Raw genomic sequence first — 18,391 nt, 5'->3', positions numbered from 1 at the left:
GATCTGGAGGCGTGTGAGAGGACACAAAGCTGCTGCTGTTCATGGGGGATCCACTCTGCTTCTGAAAACACCCAGCTTGAGCTGGCTCACATTCACATTGTCATCATCACCTGAGGGCTGCGAGCAAGGGGCACGTGTGTGAAAGAGACTGAATCCATAGGAGATACTGAGGAAATCTGAAGACAGAGGGGATGGAGGCAGTGGAGAAGGATCCTCCCTCCTGCAGGTCAGAGCTGGGGAGCTCTGTTCTGGTTCGTCCAGATGCTGGCCAGCAGTGCCAGGGCTGCCTGCTCAACATTAGAGATGGAGCAAGGAGCTGTGAGAAACAGCATGTGGGATACTACAGCTGGGAAGGAGACCACATCCTGGGGGAACACAGCTATGAGAGAGCAAAACTTCCATGTCCCTGCTCCCCCAAAGTGCTCAGCCTCAAGGGTCCTTTGGTGGCCATGGGGAGAGCTGCACCTCCCTGAGAAACCTCATTAGGAAAACAGCCCTGCCCAGCCAGCTGCACCTCCCCAAAGTGAGGGGCAGGAGCCAGCAGGAGATGCCATCCTGCCTTGTTTGGCTTTAGCTTAAATCCATGCAAAGTAGACATCAAAAACCTAAACAATGCCCTGGGGAAAGACCTGATCACACTTCTTACAATAGCTCATCCAGAGCAGAGCTTGTGGACTTGATCAGGGCTGGAGCACCTCCTGTATGGAGACAGTCTGAGAAAGTTGGGGCTGTTCAGCCTGGAGAAGAGAAGGCTGCATGGAGACCTCAGAGCAGCCTTCCAGTATCTGAAGGGGGCCTACAGGGATGCTGGAGAGGGACTCTTCATTAGGGACTGTAGTGATAGGACAAGGGGTAATGGGTTCAAACTTAAACAGTAGAGGTTTAGACTGGATATAAGGAAGAAATTCTTTACTGTGAGGGTGGTGAGGTACTGGAATGGGTTACCCAGGGAGGTTGTGAATGCTCCATCCCTGGCAGTGTTCAAGGCCAGGTTGGACAGAGCCTTGGGTGCCATGGTTTAGTGTGAGGTGTCCCTGCCCATGGCAGGGGGTTGGAACTGGATGATCTTAAGGTCCTTTCCAACCCGAACTATTCTATGATTCTATGACTTGTGTTTGAGCTTTTGAAGTGCTGGGGACCCTTCCTATGGGGTGGGATATGCAGGGACAATTAGATTTACCCGTTGTAAGTGGTGGCCACTGGGTCTATTGAGGAGGAATGAATTGCCATCATGGACAGAGGAAACTTCACCAAAAAAAAAAGGAAAAACCCCAGAAAGTTTGTTTTTCTGCTGGAGTAAATGGATGATTAAATCACCTGAGGGACTTGATTTTAGATTAAAAAAAAGCCAAGTGATCTAAACTGGCTGGGGTTGAAGTATGTATTAAGCTTTACATGGTATTAAATTCATAGAAATTAAATTCACAGACCATGGTAAATGGATGATTAAAGCACCTGCAGGTCTTGCTGTGTGATTCTTGCTTTAAAAAAAGCCAAGTGATCCAAGTGATCTGAACTGGTTCATGTTGAAGTAGGTATTAAGCCTTACGTGGTATTAAATTCACAGACCAGTGTTTCTTTAAGCTCTGCTGGCTGCTCATTTTGACCATATATAAAAGACATTCTATAAAACTGAGCAGGAATTAATGCAATCACTTGCTAGCCAGAAGCTTGTTCTTAGAGCAGCTCTGCCTGGATTGCTGCTGTAATTGCTGCTCTGACTGCCACATCTCATCTCCAGCAATTTTCCAAGTGCCAATCCCATCAAAAAGCCAAAGGATTGAGCAGTTTGGGCACTGGGAGAAAGGGGAGCACAGGGATACAGATGGCGCCCTGCGATCTCTGTGTTCTTGCCATCCACTTCAACAATGTGCTCGAAGATTTGCTCAGGAATAAGCCAAGAGATCAGCAACGCGATTGCGTTGCCCTTCCTGGCAAGCCAGGAGCTTCTTTGTGCTTTCTGATTCCACCGTAAATCTCACCCGCTCATCTGTCATGATGATTGATTTTTCTGTTCTAGCTTTGGCACTATATGGTTTTATCTCCTTAGCCCCCTTCGCTCCCCTTCCACCCATGAGCTGACGTTCTGCTGAAGTGCATGTTGTGCCATCTACTGTATGTTAGTTACTGAGTGGAGCTCTAAAACTGAGCCCCACTAATTAGCAGGCAGCATAAAGCCAGCAGCCTGACAGGCACAATGGGCCCTGACCGTGCTCCCTATCCCTGGGCACCCCAACAAGCTTTCTCCTTGGCTAAGGTTTTTCTGTGAAGGCCACCAGACATGCCATGGAAACCAGTGTATTACAAGAGTGGTACCTAGGACTGCAGCCATGTCCTCAGGGTGGTGGTGGAAAGGTTGGCACAAAGGATGCTTTATCTCACTCAAACAGGGGAGACTGAGCTGAGCTCTTAGGCAGAAGCTCTTCCCTGTGAGGGTGCTGAGGCACTGGCACAGGGTGCCCAGAGAAGCTGTGGCTGCCCCATCCCTGGCAGTGTTCAAGGCCAGGTTGGACACAGGGGCTTGGAGCAAGCTGCTCCAGTGGAAGGGGTCCCTGCCCGTGGCAGGGGTTGGAGCTGTGTGAGATTTAAGGTCCCTTCCAACACAAACCATTCCTTGGTTCTACTTTTCTCTGATCTCTGGATGCTCGCAGGGATCCCCTGAGCTGCAGCTCAAACCAAGTTGCCTTCAGAGATAGCTTCAAGCCCCAGCCATTTGCAGTGTTGTATTGTGAAGACTAGTTATTATTTTGTGTCACCACTGACAAAGCTGACACTTTCTTTCCCTTCACTGTGTTAATCCAGTGACTTCAGAGTGTGCTTATGCAAAGGCATACTCGCATTGCTTAGACAAACTGAATGGTAAATTGCAGTCTGTACCATTGCTTCTGCTGGTTTTCTTTTGCCATTAATGTAACTGGTATTCTACTTTGGGAAGGCATTTACACCTCTTCACAGGGGTTGAAGGCCAGGATTGATGTTTTATATTCTGTTTACACTGTTCTCTATCTATTCCCACAGATACAAGAGGCTCCAGCTGTAGCTCACCCTTATCTGGAGATGTAGGCTGACAGAGGCAGCACACAGCGCTCCTGAGCCAGGGAGCAGGCGCCTCGAGCATCGCTAATGGTGTACAATCAGTTGTGCAGTTTTAAGCAGTAACTCAGGCTTAGTCCACAGCCTTAACACACACAGGCTATTGGTTGGCTACTCATGGCAGTACCTAGAGACTTGTGGCTGTGTACAAGCTGTACTGCACATCGTTGGCCTTATTTGCCATGCTCAAATCCTCTGAGAGCTATAAATTGGGCATGTAAAACAGCTTTCCATTTATAAACATGCACGTGGGATGGAGTCATTAGAATAATACCTCTAATGCTTATATAATGCTCTGAATGTCTGTGAAGCACGTTGGAACTAGAGCTGCTTCACAGCCCTGAGAGCTGGGGCGGATGGAGGAAAAATGCCCTAATGCCCTGTCTTGGGAATGGAGCATGGCTGGGCAAAGGAGTCCTCATGGCACTGAACTGGTACTTGGGTTATTTAGTGACCTGTTCTGAAGCCCCCAGTGAGAGACAGCCAGCTTCCCCATGTCCTTTTGATCAGCAGAGACTGAGCCCTTCCTACTGGCCCTGGCAACCTGGTCTAGTGGAAGATGTCCCTGCTCATTGCAGGGGGTTGGACTACATGAGCTTTGAAGGCTCCTTTCAACCCAAGCTATTCTACGATCACCACCATCATCATCCATCCGTTTTGTGCCCCATGCGCTCTAAGAGTCCCTCACCCCACCTGCCTGGGGTGAGAACCATAGAGCAGTGGTTCTTGTCCTTTCCACCAGCGTGAGGACGCTGCTGGGGACAGACAGGCGGGTGATGGGCACTGCATGGGCACCATCCCTGCTGCCTTGGGGTGCTTCTGCTCATGGCCAAGCCCAAACGTGGGGCTCCATGTGGCTGTTTCTCTCCACAACCCCCTGTTCTGACCCAGAGCGGGCATGTGGGGAGCTCCTCTGGGGATGAGGGAGGAAGAGGTGAGGGTTGTCTGCAGGAGAGGGGATGCTCAGGGAGGAGATGTAGCAGCTGCTGATCTTAAGGGCTAAATGAAGAGGAACTCTTTTCTCTTTTTATCACCTCAGGCTATTTTAGTACAGAATAATGTCCCATGCTCAGACATCCTCATATGAACTGTTATCTGCTGAAGCTTTTGTTTAATTCTTCTTCCAACTGATTATACTGAAGCATTGCGCCAGACCCTGTGTTGGTATGAACTCCTCTCCCAAATCTCTGTGTGCACAGAGGAGCAGATTTCATTAGTATTGGTGGACAAGCAGGTTGCAGACTGTTTTATGATGGTGGGAAGCTGAGAGTGGTCCAGCTGGAAGGAGGATGCTAATGGAAGAGCAACCTCTAAGTGCTTCTTGGAAGTCAGCCTGTCCTTATGAATAATGGAGGAAAACCTGCTTCCAGAGCATACAAACATCACTGAGTCTGGGTTTGTTTTGTTTCTCCTCAGTAAATCCAGGTGTCTTTCATAGTGCATCTGAGGCGAAAAGAACCATAAATAACATCTCATCACCCTCATCTCAGGTTGGTGAACTGCTCTAGTTAGCCATGGCCCTCTTGGTCCTGCACGCAAGCCTATTTATTGCATGAGGGATAAGACAGTTGCAATGCTTCAGTGATGTCCCTGCTTGGAGAAGATGAATGGTTGTCAAGGCTTCTACAGGAAGCCACAGAGATTCTACGGAGCCCAAGAGACTCCTTTAAACAGCTGGGGAGGAAATTGAACCAGTTTTGTCCAATAGAGCTGTGGTTGCCAGTGGCATGTGGCAGAGGCACAGTGTGGTCCTCTGGCCCCAGCAAGGCAGCTGCCTGGCTCACACTGATGCTCATACCCTGCTTGAGGTGGTTGTGGAAGGCAATGGGAAGGTGACGGCACCATCCTGGGGATGAAGGACCCCCACCAGCATCACTCTTCTTGCAGGGTGAAATGGAGAACCAAAGAAAACCTCTGCCTTTCTGTGGGCTGGGAGCATCTGCGGCAGCCCTCTGGAAGGTCACTGTGATGGCCACAGTTTTCTTGGGTAGCTCCTCATTTTCTTCTGAAGTTAATTACGAAATCTTTAGCATTAAACATTCAGGAACACTTATTTTTGAATACCTCAGGTTTAATTTAGGTTCTTTGAAATTTTAATATCTTGCTTTAATATTTAATGCCACCCTGACATGAGTAGAGGAATTTAAAGTCTGTTCTTTGAATGAAAAGAGTCCTGGCTTTGGCTGAGATGTGAGGTGAGGAAAGGGTCTATCTTAAAAGGATGCAACTCTCTCCTTTTTTTCCCTATTGATGTTTGGGCATTGCAGTATTTCCAGATAAAAAATGTTCTTTTTGCAGTGGTGTTGTTAAAGTGACATAAGCTCAGATCTGCAAAATACATCTTGCCTTGCTGCTAATTATCAAAGACCACAGGCTCCCCAAAGAGGCTGCATGGGGCAGGGGCTGTGCCTGTGTCCTCCCTGCACAAGGAAATGAGGTGCCATAAGTTTCTGTTCATCCCCACAGATAATTCATGTATGAACTCCAGGTTATTGTGAACACAAGCCTTCATACATGTATATGTGATGTGCATGTGAAGATAGTTTGCATTTAGGGCTTAATCAGTTCATGCTCAGCTCTAATGAAAGCCTCACAGTTATTAGAGAGAATTATTATTGATGACTGCCCCATCCCTGGCAGTGTTCAAGGCCAGGTTGGACACAGGGTCTTGGAGCAAGCTGCTCCAGTGGAAGGGGTCCCTGCCTGTGGCAGGGGTTGGAGCTGGAGGAGCTTTAAGGTCCCTTCTAACTCAAAGCATCTTATAATTCCATGATTAAAATACCTTTAAGATGTTTTATAGTATTGTACCTTCAAATGAGGAACATTACAATTTGAGTTGTTTTTCTCTTTGGGAAGGGAAATTAGCTGCCTAATTACCAGGCACCATTGATTTGTGAGCTGCATTTAAAGTGAAAAGAGTAATAGAGGCTTTGTGCAATTCTTGATTCTAGGAATCTACATTAGATTCAAGATGCATAAAAGCACTTGGGGACAAATTCGGGAGCTGATGGGGTTTAGTCTTTAAGAGGTAGAGACAAGCCTGTAGCTGGATGAAAAATGAATTTATCTTGGGGGGAAAAAAGGAGTTCTTTTTAAAGATGGAGTATGAGACTTTCTTGGAGGGTTTTGTTGCTGCCTTATTGAGAAGGCACAGGGGAAATGTCAGCTAAAAGTGATGGAGCCAAGTTGCTTGGTGTGAGTGGCGAAGAGCAGGAAGGGGTATGTGTGAACATGTAAAACAGCAGCATGCAAAATTATTATCACAAAGGTTCTTTTTGAAAGAGAGCAGGATATAATGGGGCTGATTTTGAGCGGCAGTTTTGTCCAGCTTTGTGCCTGCAATTTTATGTGGAGTCATAATGGTGGTGCATCTTTACAACCACATTTTAGGCACTTACATGATCATCTACGCAGCTTTTACTGCCAATCAGTTGGATTTCCACAGGTCTGATATAATGAACCCATTATTCACCAAGTATAACAGCATGCACAAGTAGCCTTCCAAAGTTAGCTGGACTTTATGTGCATGGATAACCTGGCTTGGGCAAGGATGTACCACTGATCTCTAAGCCTCTAAGTCTGTGCTGTGTAATTATTTGTGACAACAAGATATTGTTTTCAGCTATGAGAACACAAAATCATTAAATCCATTTTAAATCCCTGGTAAATGTCTTCACACACACCCTCAGAGGATAACTGTGGCTGTTTGTAACCTTTCCTCAGCACTAGCAATAGATCTTTAGTGTTCTTTGTGGTCTGCATATTCATTGATGAAGCCTGGAGAAATGTTTGCTGGGAGTGTTTGGTTGTAGTGCTGGGGACCCTATTTCAGCCCCAACTCTAAAAAAAACCCCACAACACACCATAGAAACTTCTAGTCTAACTTTCAGGTCTGGGTCCATAGCACTAACATTCAACTCAGGCTGGATAATGGGGCAGGAGCATCTTTAACGTGTTACTTTCCAGTGTAAAAGTGCTCGTCTGGGCTGGCACTTGGAGAGTGTTGTTCTTCAGCTGCAGCTCTGCAGACTGAGTATGACAGCTTCTCAGCCCTTCAAATGTAAACTCCAACGCTCCTAAATATGAACTCACTGATTCAGAGATTGCATGAGCTGCAGCCCAGGACAACCTGCCATGAGCAGCAAAGCCAGTTCAAGTGCTTCCCCACTTGCCCTGTTTCAGAGCATCCTCATTTATACTTGGGTTTGCTCCCTTTGCTTCATCACTTTTCGTTCATGATCTAAATGAAACCCTGAGGTCTGGCACCAAATTATTCTCTCTCTTTAATATTGTGTCCAGCTCTGGACCCCTCACTACAAGAGACCTTGAGGTGCTGGAGCAGGGCCAGAGAAGGGAATGGAGCTGGTGCAGGGCCTGGAGCACAAGAGAGATGGGGAAGGGCTGAGGGACATGGGGGGTTCAATGTGGAGAAGGCTCAGGGGGGACCTGATGGCTCCCTGCAAGTGCCTGACAGGAGGATGGAGCCAGGAGGGGCTGGGCTCTGCTGCCAAGGAACAAGGGATGGGACAAGAGGAAACGGCCTCAAGCTGCACCAGGGCAGGTTTAGATGGAGCTGAGGAACAATTCCTGCCCCACAGGGTGCTCAAGCATTGGAATAGAAGAGACTTGCTGGGGTTTGGGGGGGCAGACACATGTGGCCCGGAGCTCCACACTATGACCTAGCTTCTTTCTGGCACTTGCAGAACTGTACCCAGGACTGTGGGAATGGTGGGAATGCTCTGGGATATGACCTACCTTCCTCATTCCAATAGAGAAAAGAGGCCAGATATGATCTTAAATGGCAGCGTTGGCTGTTTAACCTTCTACCTGGACTGGATGGTGGCTGTAGGTCCCTTCCCACTGAAATATTCTATTCTATTTAGTTCTTGCATGGATTTTTTTTTGTGTTGGAAGGATATTAATCCTGTAGAACTCATCCAGTGTTCTCCAGGAGTTGGGGTGGGTGGGAGTAAGGGGGTCTTAAAGACTAAACAGAGCACATTAGGTGTGTGCAGCAGGATGCTCCTGTACAGACTGGCTTGAGGTGGGAAAAAGTGAACTTGGCTTTAAAGCACAGAAAACAGTGATTGTACAATGAAACTTGAGGCAAACTCTGTGCCCAACTTTGCTACAGCAATCTTGGCTCAGGATTTGTTGTTATGGTACATTAGACCCCATAGAAAGTGAAGCCAGGTGAACAAGGAACAATTCAAGGCTTGAAGAAGTTAAAAAGTGAAAACTGCCAAGGTCTGATGATGGAAATTCATCAGCTCCCGGCTGAATAAGTAACTGTGATTCTCTTTAATGTAGGAGCTCTGCCAGCTTGCAAAGGAGCAGATGTGCACACAAGATGGATAGTTGCAAATAGTCAAAATACTGGTGGCTTTTGCTGTTGTTGTGGTGGTGGGGTTTTTACTTCAGTGATTATCTTTTTTCATCTCAAATAAATCCAGATTGTGCATAGGCTGGAAAACAAAATAACAATGTTTGGAGAGTGGGAGTGTGGCTTTAACAGGTGGCTTATTTACCAAAGGCTTCACTCCCCTAAAAATCATATCTCTGCAGCATCCTGCAGCAGTGAGCAGGAACATATGAGAGCGGGAAGGCGTTTGGGGGTTATTACTTTATGTGGGCTTAGGTTAGGTTGGTTTAATTAAGAACATCTGCAGGAGTGCTTTGCTAAGTGCATTTACATGTGTTATTGACTTAGAGTTGGGTGCTGTGCCCTGGAGAGCAGGCAGTGCCTCCCTCCTGCCTGAGAAGGTGGGTGACAAGGTGGGTTTGCAGGGACATGGTGCTGCTGCTGGTAGGTGTCAGCCAGTGGCCTTCAGCCCATCAGTTTGAGGGACACACAGATTCATCACATGTATTCCCAGCCTCCAGTGGCACGAGGTGCCTATCTTTAAACATGGATTTGCCACTTGGATGTTGTTCCCTATAGGAACAACACTTCTTTGTTGTTCCTATAAAGGATGTTCCTTATAGCAGGATGCTATTCCTGTTATTCCCAGGAATTTATCCTGGAGAGGGGAAAAAAGGGGAAGTAGCCCCAGGGCAAGGTGATGGGCAGGAGCTGAGCTACCAGGGCAATCCCAGCCCTTCCCAGTGAGCAGGTTCTCAGCTCCTTGCTCACCCACACTCAGACCTAAGCTCTGCCAAAGGACCTGGGCTTGCAGAAGAGCTGGTGTCCCCTGTGCCTGGTGGCAAAGAGCCAGGGAGCTCCTGGAGCTGCCCCACCAGTCCCTGGAACGGGATCTGACCACCACTGTGCCTGACACCAGGAGCTGTTGTCATCACACAGAGGTGTGCAAACATGTTCTGCAGCAGATACAACACCTATTCTTTACATATCTCCCACCCTGGTGTGAAAACTGCGCTGGGTTTGAGCTGAGAGCTGTTTTAATAACAATATTTTGAACAGTAGAAGCATAATTACACCCAGATTTGGCTCAGCACCTCCACGAGGCTTGGCTTTTGCGTTCAGATGGTGGCTCTCTACATTTAACAAATACAAATGGGTTCCCACCCTGTTCTGTTCTTCCTCACCCTTCCAAAAGCTCTGGTGCTGTATCAAGCAGCTGGCCTGGGACTGAGCAGTGCCATCACCATGACCTGTATTCTGCTTTTGGCCTTTCTGTCTCAGTCTATGAAGGGTGGAAAGGGATTTTTTTCCCCGTATATTAGGAATTTATGGGGATATTAAAGCACCTTCCATAACTCCCAGGTTTGGGTAATAGCCTGAGATTTAATATGGGTAAAATGCCTTTGATGGCTGAAGTCATGATGACAATAATTTAAAGTGATTATTAAGCTATAATAGTTCTAATTCTTGCAGTTCATTTTAAGATTCCATCCCAGTATTGACCATTATTAGTTGTTATTCACAGCAATGGTGTCCTGATTTTTTGGGGTGGAAAAGAAACCAGAAATGGAGAAAGTGTCATGTGGGGGAAAAGCTGGTTTGGGCTTTGACTGAACTGGTCAAGTCCCTGGTTGTCAGTGCTCAAGAGGGAGATCCATGCTGAAGGATGGATGTTTTAGTTGAAGAGCCTAACAGTAATCACTGCACATCTCACCATATGGTAAAATAATTACTTTCCAAAAGCACCAGCTTGATGAGGAAGCAGAGAAAAAGGTCACGTTCTAAGATCAGTTTGTCAGGAGAATGAGCACATCTTAAGCACTCAGAGGAGGGTCCTGTGTCCTCCTTTGGGGTCTCAGCGAGGACAAAGCCAAACCAACCACGGGCAAGACCTGCAGTAATCACACCCCTTTCCATCCTATGACAGAAAAGCCAGAACAAGCCTTTGGGGTGAACAAGCCTAATGCCTTGTCACTGGTGTGACTTTGTACCCCAAGTGATGGCTTTGCACCCCAAGCACCAGCATACCCTCCTTTTCCTCCTCCTCCTTCTCTTCCCTCTTTCTGAGCAGGTTTTCCCTGTGGAACAGGTTTTCCAAGCCAGGAATAGGGGCCTGGATCAGGCTCTTCTGCAGCAGCAGAGCTGCCCAGAGCCCTGCAGGTGTTTAAATCCATTTTAGAAGTATTTTGGCCAGAATTTCTTCACTCCGTTTCTCTGTTCATTAACCTTTATGGCAGCGCTAATTCTGTACTCGAACAGAAGGTCAAAGCCCTCAGCTGAAGCTTTTCCTGAAGAATGAAGTGTCTTCTCTAAAGCCTTTGGAGAGAAATCCTGTGCCAGAAGCACTCCTCAGTGCCTCTTGACTGGTGCTGCCGCTGCCTCGCTTCCCGAGGAGCCGGAGCCACATCTGATGCGGGAGCCAAGTTGCTGCAGTGATTGACTTTGGGAAATGGGTGTTTGAAATGTGCTCTCCCCATTGTGGCCTTTTGCAAAAGGTGCTTGAGGTACTGAAATACAGACCCAGGCACTTACTGCAACTCCCCTGGTGAAAGTGAATATGCTGTGAAAACTCAGGTGGCTTTTCCACTACGTTTCTCATCAGCAGGAGAGGCAAACCGACACTCAAGACACTCCTGCGCTCCTCTACCTATCTAAGGCTATGCTGGGATGGAAAGACTCTGTCTGCCTGGTCTTGTGCCAAGCATTCAGCACTGCCCTGCGTGACATCCTTGTCTCTAAATTGGAGGGACTCTTCATGAGGTACTGTAGGGATAGGACAAGGGATAACAGATTCAAACTTGAACAGGGGAAGTTTGGCTTGGATATAAAGAAGAAATTCTTTACTGTGAGGGTGGTGAGGCACTGGAATGGGTTGCCCAGGGAGGTTGTGAATGCTCCATCCCTGGCAGTGTTCAAGGTCAGGTTGGATGAAGCCTTGGGTGCCATGGTTTAGTGTGAGGTGTCCCTGCCCACAGCAAGGGGGTTGGAACCGGATGATCTTGAGGTCCTTTCCAGCCCTAACTATGTTATGACTGTACCCCATGCTTGAGGACGGCAGTGTGTACATATCCCAGTTGTGGAGGAAAGTTTTCCTGAGTCAGAAAAACCTCATGGAGCTTTCTGGTTTAAGTGGCAACCAGAGCCCTCTTAGAGAAGAAGGTGGGAGCTCAGACCATTGTTGTCTTAGCTGGCTGTTTGTTTGATGGGTCAGTCTTGTGAGCTGGGACGTCAGTCTGAGAGCTGCAGCCTCTTCCTCCTCCTCCTGATCCCCTGCCTTCCATTCCCCATGCCTGGGGTTAAAAGGAGACCAAGAGACAGGGGACATGCAAAGGGGATAAAGAGATGGGTAGCAAGAGATGGAGACTGGGAGGCAGGGACTGAGAGATGGGGACAAAAAGATGGGCACTAGGTAAAGGTGACCAAGAGACAGGTCCAAGAGATGGGGATCAGAATAGTACCAAGAGGCAGAGACCAAAAGACAGGGCCAGTGGTGTGCCAACCCCCCCACTGTGCTGCAGTCCCTTCCGCATGGAGGGGACATGGTACTGTTGTGTGTGCTGTTGCCAGGGAAAGCATCCCACTGCTGCCAGCAAAGCTTGAAATGGAGTGCTGCTCATCTCCTCCCAGTTAGCACAGCTCCTGCGGGCTGCAAGAGCACAGGTTGGTGCCTTGGAATTAAATTGATATGAGAACAAACCCCTGTCGAGACCAGAAAACACACGAGTAGCAGAGCAGGATGCAGCTTGTTCGCTTTTCCAGGGATACCTGGGGGAGGGTGGATGGAATTACCACTTTCCTGAATCTAGTGTGTTGCTCACCAATGGCAACAGCCCATGGCCACTTCTGCAGTGGTTCCAGTCTGATGCTAATATCCCAGAACTGAACTTCCAATGCCTGTGTCAAGTGTATTGTTTAATTTAGCTCTGAGTCTCCTCTAACTCCCCATTGATGCCTTCCAAGCTTGTTTTCCAGCTCACTGAGGGCAATACAGGGACCCTTTCCTGGCCCCAGCCTGGGGGCCACCGTGCACAGGAAGGTCCTGTCCCAGCACGCTGCTTGTCCTCCTGCTACCAATAAGCACAGAACTGGGAAGGACATGTGCATCTATTGCTAAAAGCAATTTAGGAATGATTCACAGGGTGTTATCAGCCTTAATATTTGGCAAATGGACACTAAATCCTCTTTACACAGAAAACAGTGTCTGGGCTCCCCTGGGCCCAGCTCCCAATCTCTGTTTTAAAGCTTGAGGGGACTGAATTTGCAGTAGCTTATCTCAGAGTTAACTTTATTTTTCCCTTGCAATACTAAATGTAGGAGGGTGAAGGTTAATGAAGAAAACAGTGAATGTGAAGTTCTGTGGAAAAACGACCCAGTGCTTTTAGCAATTTACTTAAACGAGAGAGGAAAACCAGTTCCTTTAGCATTTTAAAGCTCTCACAGCCTAATGAACCATGCTACCTCCTGCAGCTTCTACTGAGCCAAAATTCCTGCAGGAGACTGTCTCATTAGCATGAAGTGGGAGCAGCCTGCCCAGCTGTGCATGGCTCCTGGGATGCTTCACCTCTCCCACCCCCAGGGAGCATCTCTACCTGAAGTGACATGTCAGAGATGTTATGCACATCTAAACTGCTGCAAATCCCAGCCCGAGTTAGAAGAGCAAAGTCTGTTTTCATGTACAGAGACACTGGCACAGGGTGCCCAGAGAAGCTGTGGCTGCCCCATCCCTGGCAGTGTTCAAGGCCAGGTTGGACACAGGGGCTTGGAGCAAGCTGCTCCAGTGGAAGGGGTCCCTGCCTGTGGCAGGGGTTGGAGCTGGGTGAGTTTTCAGGTCCCTTCAACACAAACCAGTCTGGAATACTACAAATAAGGCAGGGAGGGAAGCAATGGCTTTGCCATCTCCCCATTAGATGCCTACCAGGAAACAAGGTGGCTGCTGTTCAGTCACTTCTTTAAGGTTTATTCTCATGGGTCACATTTAAGTCACCAGAGCTGCGGTTAATGGGAATTCTGTTCTTAGGATTATAGCAGTTTTGACAAGTGGGAAAGCTGACATTATTGCACATAAATTCCCTTGTGTAATGTGCGAATTGTGGTGTGGTTTTGGCTGAACAATAATAAAGGGAAGGATGGATGTGCATTAGGAGAGAACAGATTTTGCCCTCTGGATACCAAATATATATTATCATTACAGGCATTTTTTAATCTGGCAGCATGAAAACCCCTAAAGGTTGGTGGAGGAATGATGAATACTTTTGTATTTGGCAGATAAGAGGTGAAACTCCTGTGGCAGTGGTGGCCGGAGCAGCGCTGCTCCCCTCCTCCTCCCGCAGCTTCCATTCCAGCTCACTGCAAATGCCATTTATTCTGCTAATGGGGGCTGAGCTTTACCTGCTGCCCAGTAGCCCTGTGGTCTGCAAGGAAAATGCCTTTCCCTGGGTTGTTTCTCATTGCTGTTTGTAGTGGGTTCCCAGTTCAGTGTGGGGGAGAAGGAAGTCCTCTGCTCTGCTCAGGAGAGCTGAGTGAGAGCAAAGGGAAAGTCCCTCCTGTGTTTCTCCAGGCATATATTGGAGATAGGCATATATTAAAGCAAAGCCTCAGGGTTAATTCTGGCATGTAGGAGACGAGCATGTAGGTGATGCAGGGTGGCTGAGGGCCATCCATTATGCATCATTCAGCAACCCCAGTGCAGAGACCCAACTTCCATCCGTGGCAGTGTTCAACACTGGACGGGGCTTGGAGCAAGCTGCTCTAGTGGAAGGGGTCCCTACCCATGGCAGGGGGTTGGAACTGGATGAGCATTTATCTCCCTTCAACCCAAACCAGCCTGGGATTCTAGGAATCACATATGAATGGCAAAATACAAAAGACTGAAAACTAAGTTTATGGGAGGTGGCAAATTATGTTGATCTCTGCATTCTTCAACATGGGCATTTTCTAATCTAAAGGAACATTTGAGCTCTTCCTGCATTAAGAAAGTGGGTAGAAAACGGTAGGACCAAATAGTGCTGAAGGTGCCCTGGTAAAAATCTCTCCTGCCCTTATTGATACAAAATATTTGGAGTTGGATTTACTGAGAAACCATTTAAACCGACCCTGAGACCCTTGTGCCATTGCCTTGATTTGTGTCTCTTCAGTTATGTTCTAGACTTTTCTGATCACAGAATAAATTCCTCTCCCCCTTTCCTCAATGCTCAGCAGAAAACATAGAACAGGACCAAAACCCAGCACTGAGTGAATGTGTAGCAGCATTGCTGGCAGTGTAAGGCTGAGATGGATGTTGGTCAGATTGAAAGCAAATTCCTCCCTTGGGTGTCAGTTCTTATTTATCTACACTCAACATTAAGGCTGAGTGGAGAATTTTAATGCCTGGGTTTTAAGATATGTATCTTTGTTGAAGTTGTCTTCTTGCTTCAAGGAGGCCATGTGTGGCCAGGCTAAAATCTACCCTTTTCCTAAACTTGCTCATGTATGTCTGCTTATGCTATGATTTGGAAATTATTTAGGAATATTTAAGATTAAGTTACATATAACTTATTTAAGATTTGATTTGCTGGAGCAGGACTAGAGAAGGGAATGGAGCTGGTGCAGGGCCTGGAGCACAAGAGAGATGGGGAAGGGCTGAGGGACCGGGGGTTCAATGTGGAGAAGAGAAGGCTCAGGGGGGACCTGATGGCTCCCTGCAAGTGCCTGACAGGAGGATGGAGCCAGGAGGGGCTGGGCTCTGCTGCCAAGGAACAAGGGATGGGACAAGAGGAAACGGCCTCAAGCTGCCCCAGGGCAGGTTTAGATGGAGCTGAGGAACAATTCCTGCCCCACAGGGTGCTCAGGCATTGGAACAGGCTGCCCAGGGCAGGGCTGCAGGCACCGGCCCTGCAAGTGTTCACACAGTGTGGAGACGAGGCCTCAGTGCCATGGGGCAGTGGTGGCCTTGGCAGGGCTGGGAATGGTTGGACTGGATGAGCTTAAAGGGCTTCTCCAACCTGTTGATTCTATAGTTCTTTCAATGGAAACACTTCCCTCTCCTTTCCCCCTTTTTCTTTTTTCTTCAACAAAACCAGTCCTTCCATGGCAGGCTATGAAATATGGATTATTTACCTCCAGACTGGGCACACTTCTGGCCTAGTCTTAGAAGTAAATGCATATTTAGTCTTTAAGGCATATTGTTCATCCATGTAAGTACATATTTTGGTATAGACATTCTTTATAACACAGTTCTGTGGACTAAGTGGAGATTTTGGTAGGCAGAACATTTCCCATTGTCTGTCCAGAATGGCAGCTATGAAAATGTGCAAAAAAGCAGCTTTCACTGATGATGGGTTTTAACACTCCTGCATCTTAAAAACAGCACAGTTTCTAAAATAATATATATATATATATCTTGGAAAGCTTAAAAAAACCTGTCTAGGTCTGAAGGATGCATTTCCTGCCAAGTTATAAACCCTTGAGAAACTGCATTTTTTCAGGAAGCTGAGAGACATCCTTTAATTTAATATTAGTATAATATCACCATCAGCAACTGTGTAATTAAGAGCATCATTGCTTCTATGGATGTCACTGGCGCAATGGCAACTGCAGACCTGAGTTATTACACAAGTAGGAACTTACTTATGGTGTTACAGACTTGGGTTTTTTTGATGTGGACAACAACCTCAGTTATGCTGCTTGGAGCTAAGCCATTTATTTAAAAGTAGGAATAAATAGAATAATATTTGTCCAACAGATGTGACCAGTGTGGGTTAATCCTTTGAAGAAGCCTAGAACATATCCTCCAACCATTGCCTAAAGCAAACACACCTACACATTAAAAGGGTGGGTAGGTTTTGTAAAACATGGCTGTGTTCTATTTGCAGCACTGTCTAGTTTGGAACACCTCATTAAGTCCCAGTCTGTATGATTCCCAGTTCACTGCATGGAACATTCACCAAGAACCAAGTTGCTTTATTCGATCCATGCTGCCTACAGCTCCAATCCTGCAATGATTAAGGTCATTTGGCTGCACATACTAGGTCTGACGGGTTAACTGGTGCACCAGGCTCAGCACACCTGCATCTCTATGTAGGAGTGGAGGATAGAGCGGGCAGGTTTCACAAGCAGACTCACTCCACAGACACCAAGAGCTCACCCTGTGCCACGCTTTGCACCCACACACACATCCACCATCAAACAGTGCTGTCAAATGCCTACTTTGATAGGCCTGACTGCTATCAAACACTTATTTCATCTAAGGAAACACCATTGGCACCCAGAAATGTTTATAGGGTTTGTTTGCTTTTGACTTTTTAAACTTGACAATAATGGTGTCCCCCCAGATTTAAGTGAAAAGTCTGAGATGGGACTGAATATCCATGTTATCCAGTAGCTCTACCAGGTACGAATGCAAACAGTCAACTTATAATTATCTTTTTGAAATATATTTAATAAAGCTGCTGTTCATTCTATTCTGCTGCTGGAAATACCACGTTCCAGGTATTGGGAACCACTGGAATGAAACATACCATTGAAATATGGAATTTGATCCAGCCACAGTATAGAAACATCTCAGTTTTATGCGAGACAAGGTGCATGAGCTGGGCTATGCATATCCTTTTTTTTCCCCCTCATAAAACCATACTGACACAATACTTTCTGCAGCACCACTGTTTCTAGCAAATGGGTTCTAAAATATAGCACTTTAAAGCTGCAATACAAGAGACAGGATATCAGGACTATGTATAGTACAATTTGAATTGGGTTGCGACTGTTTCCTCAGAGGATTAAGTTTCTCATGTTATTCAAGGTTTTAAAAAATGCTACATTACTGAAAATAGTAACTGGAAATAGAAATAGTATGATCTGTCATTGAACATACACAGTGACCCAGGACTCTTCATTCCCGTGTTTTGGAGTCAACATAATTTCTTTTTATACCCTTCATCACTAGCTACAACAGATTCAGTGTATATTCTGTTAGCATGGGGTGGTGTATACTGAGACTAGTGAAACCCAGAGTCTGCTTTACCAAAAACTGGGATACCTGTGAGCTGAACCAAAAACTGGGATACCTGTGAGCTGAACTTGGAACTGCTGAGTATGCACAGTGCTCATCTGGTATTGCTCGCTACAAAAACCTATTGATTGATAGGAGACAAAACATTGACTACAAGAGTTGTGTCACCTGCCAGACATATAGATATAGAAAACACAGGAGTGTTGGTGTTGATAGTGGTTTTGTTACTCTTGTCACCAATAGTTGGTTTGTAAGCAAGTCAAGATCTGTTGGGGTCACCAGGGGATGTTGTAATCAAGGGCTGTTGGCCATTGTCATGCCCCAGCAGTTTACCCAGATGGCATTTAAACTCAGCCATAAACTGAGGGGAACATTTTGCATTAGTGCTGTCTGGGGTGCTTAAAAACAACAAAGTTAGTAGCATTAGGTGCTATTTTGGAACTTGATCCTTCACTGGGTGAAATGAGTGTTATCGATAGACTGCAGTACTAGAAAATTAGGTATGAGGCCTTAACTGCTGTGTAAGCTATTTGTACAGTGTTAGTACATTGGTAATGAAGTCCTGTCTGTAATGATGATTCTATCATGGACGGCAACATGCACTTCGGTACAGTTATTGGAGCAACCTCGTTTTAATATATATATGTATATATATAAAATTCTGCTTGATACTTCATGTATTTTCAGATATCTAATATTTAAAAGCATCCTTTATCATTGCTAAATTAGCCAAACCAGTACAAAATTAAGTGCAAGAAAAATACCAATTCACATAGTTTTTGCCAGTAATACAAAAGGGACTGTTCAGCTTCTCACATTTACAGCCATTGAGGAATTTGGCTTTAGAATGACTAAGGGAAACATTCCTACATTCAGAAGATGTCTCAAAATAATTTGTGTTCTGGTTTGTAATGGGAAAAACTGGTTTTTACTGAAATCATCTACTGGTC

Source organism: Melopsittacus undulatus, chromosome 6 (genome assembly GCF_012275295.1).
Source record: "Melopsittacus undulatus isolate bMelUnd1 chromosome 6, bMelUnd1.mat.Z, whole genome shotgun sequence".
Lineage (NCBI taxonomy): Eukaryota > Metazoa > Chordata > Aves > Psittaciformes > Psittaculidae > Melopsittacus > Melopsittacus undulatus.
This window is presented reverse-complemented; position numbering follows the sequence as displayed.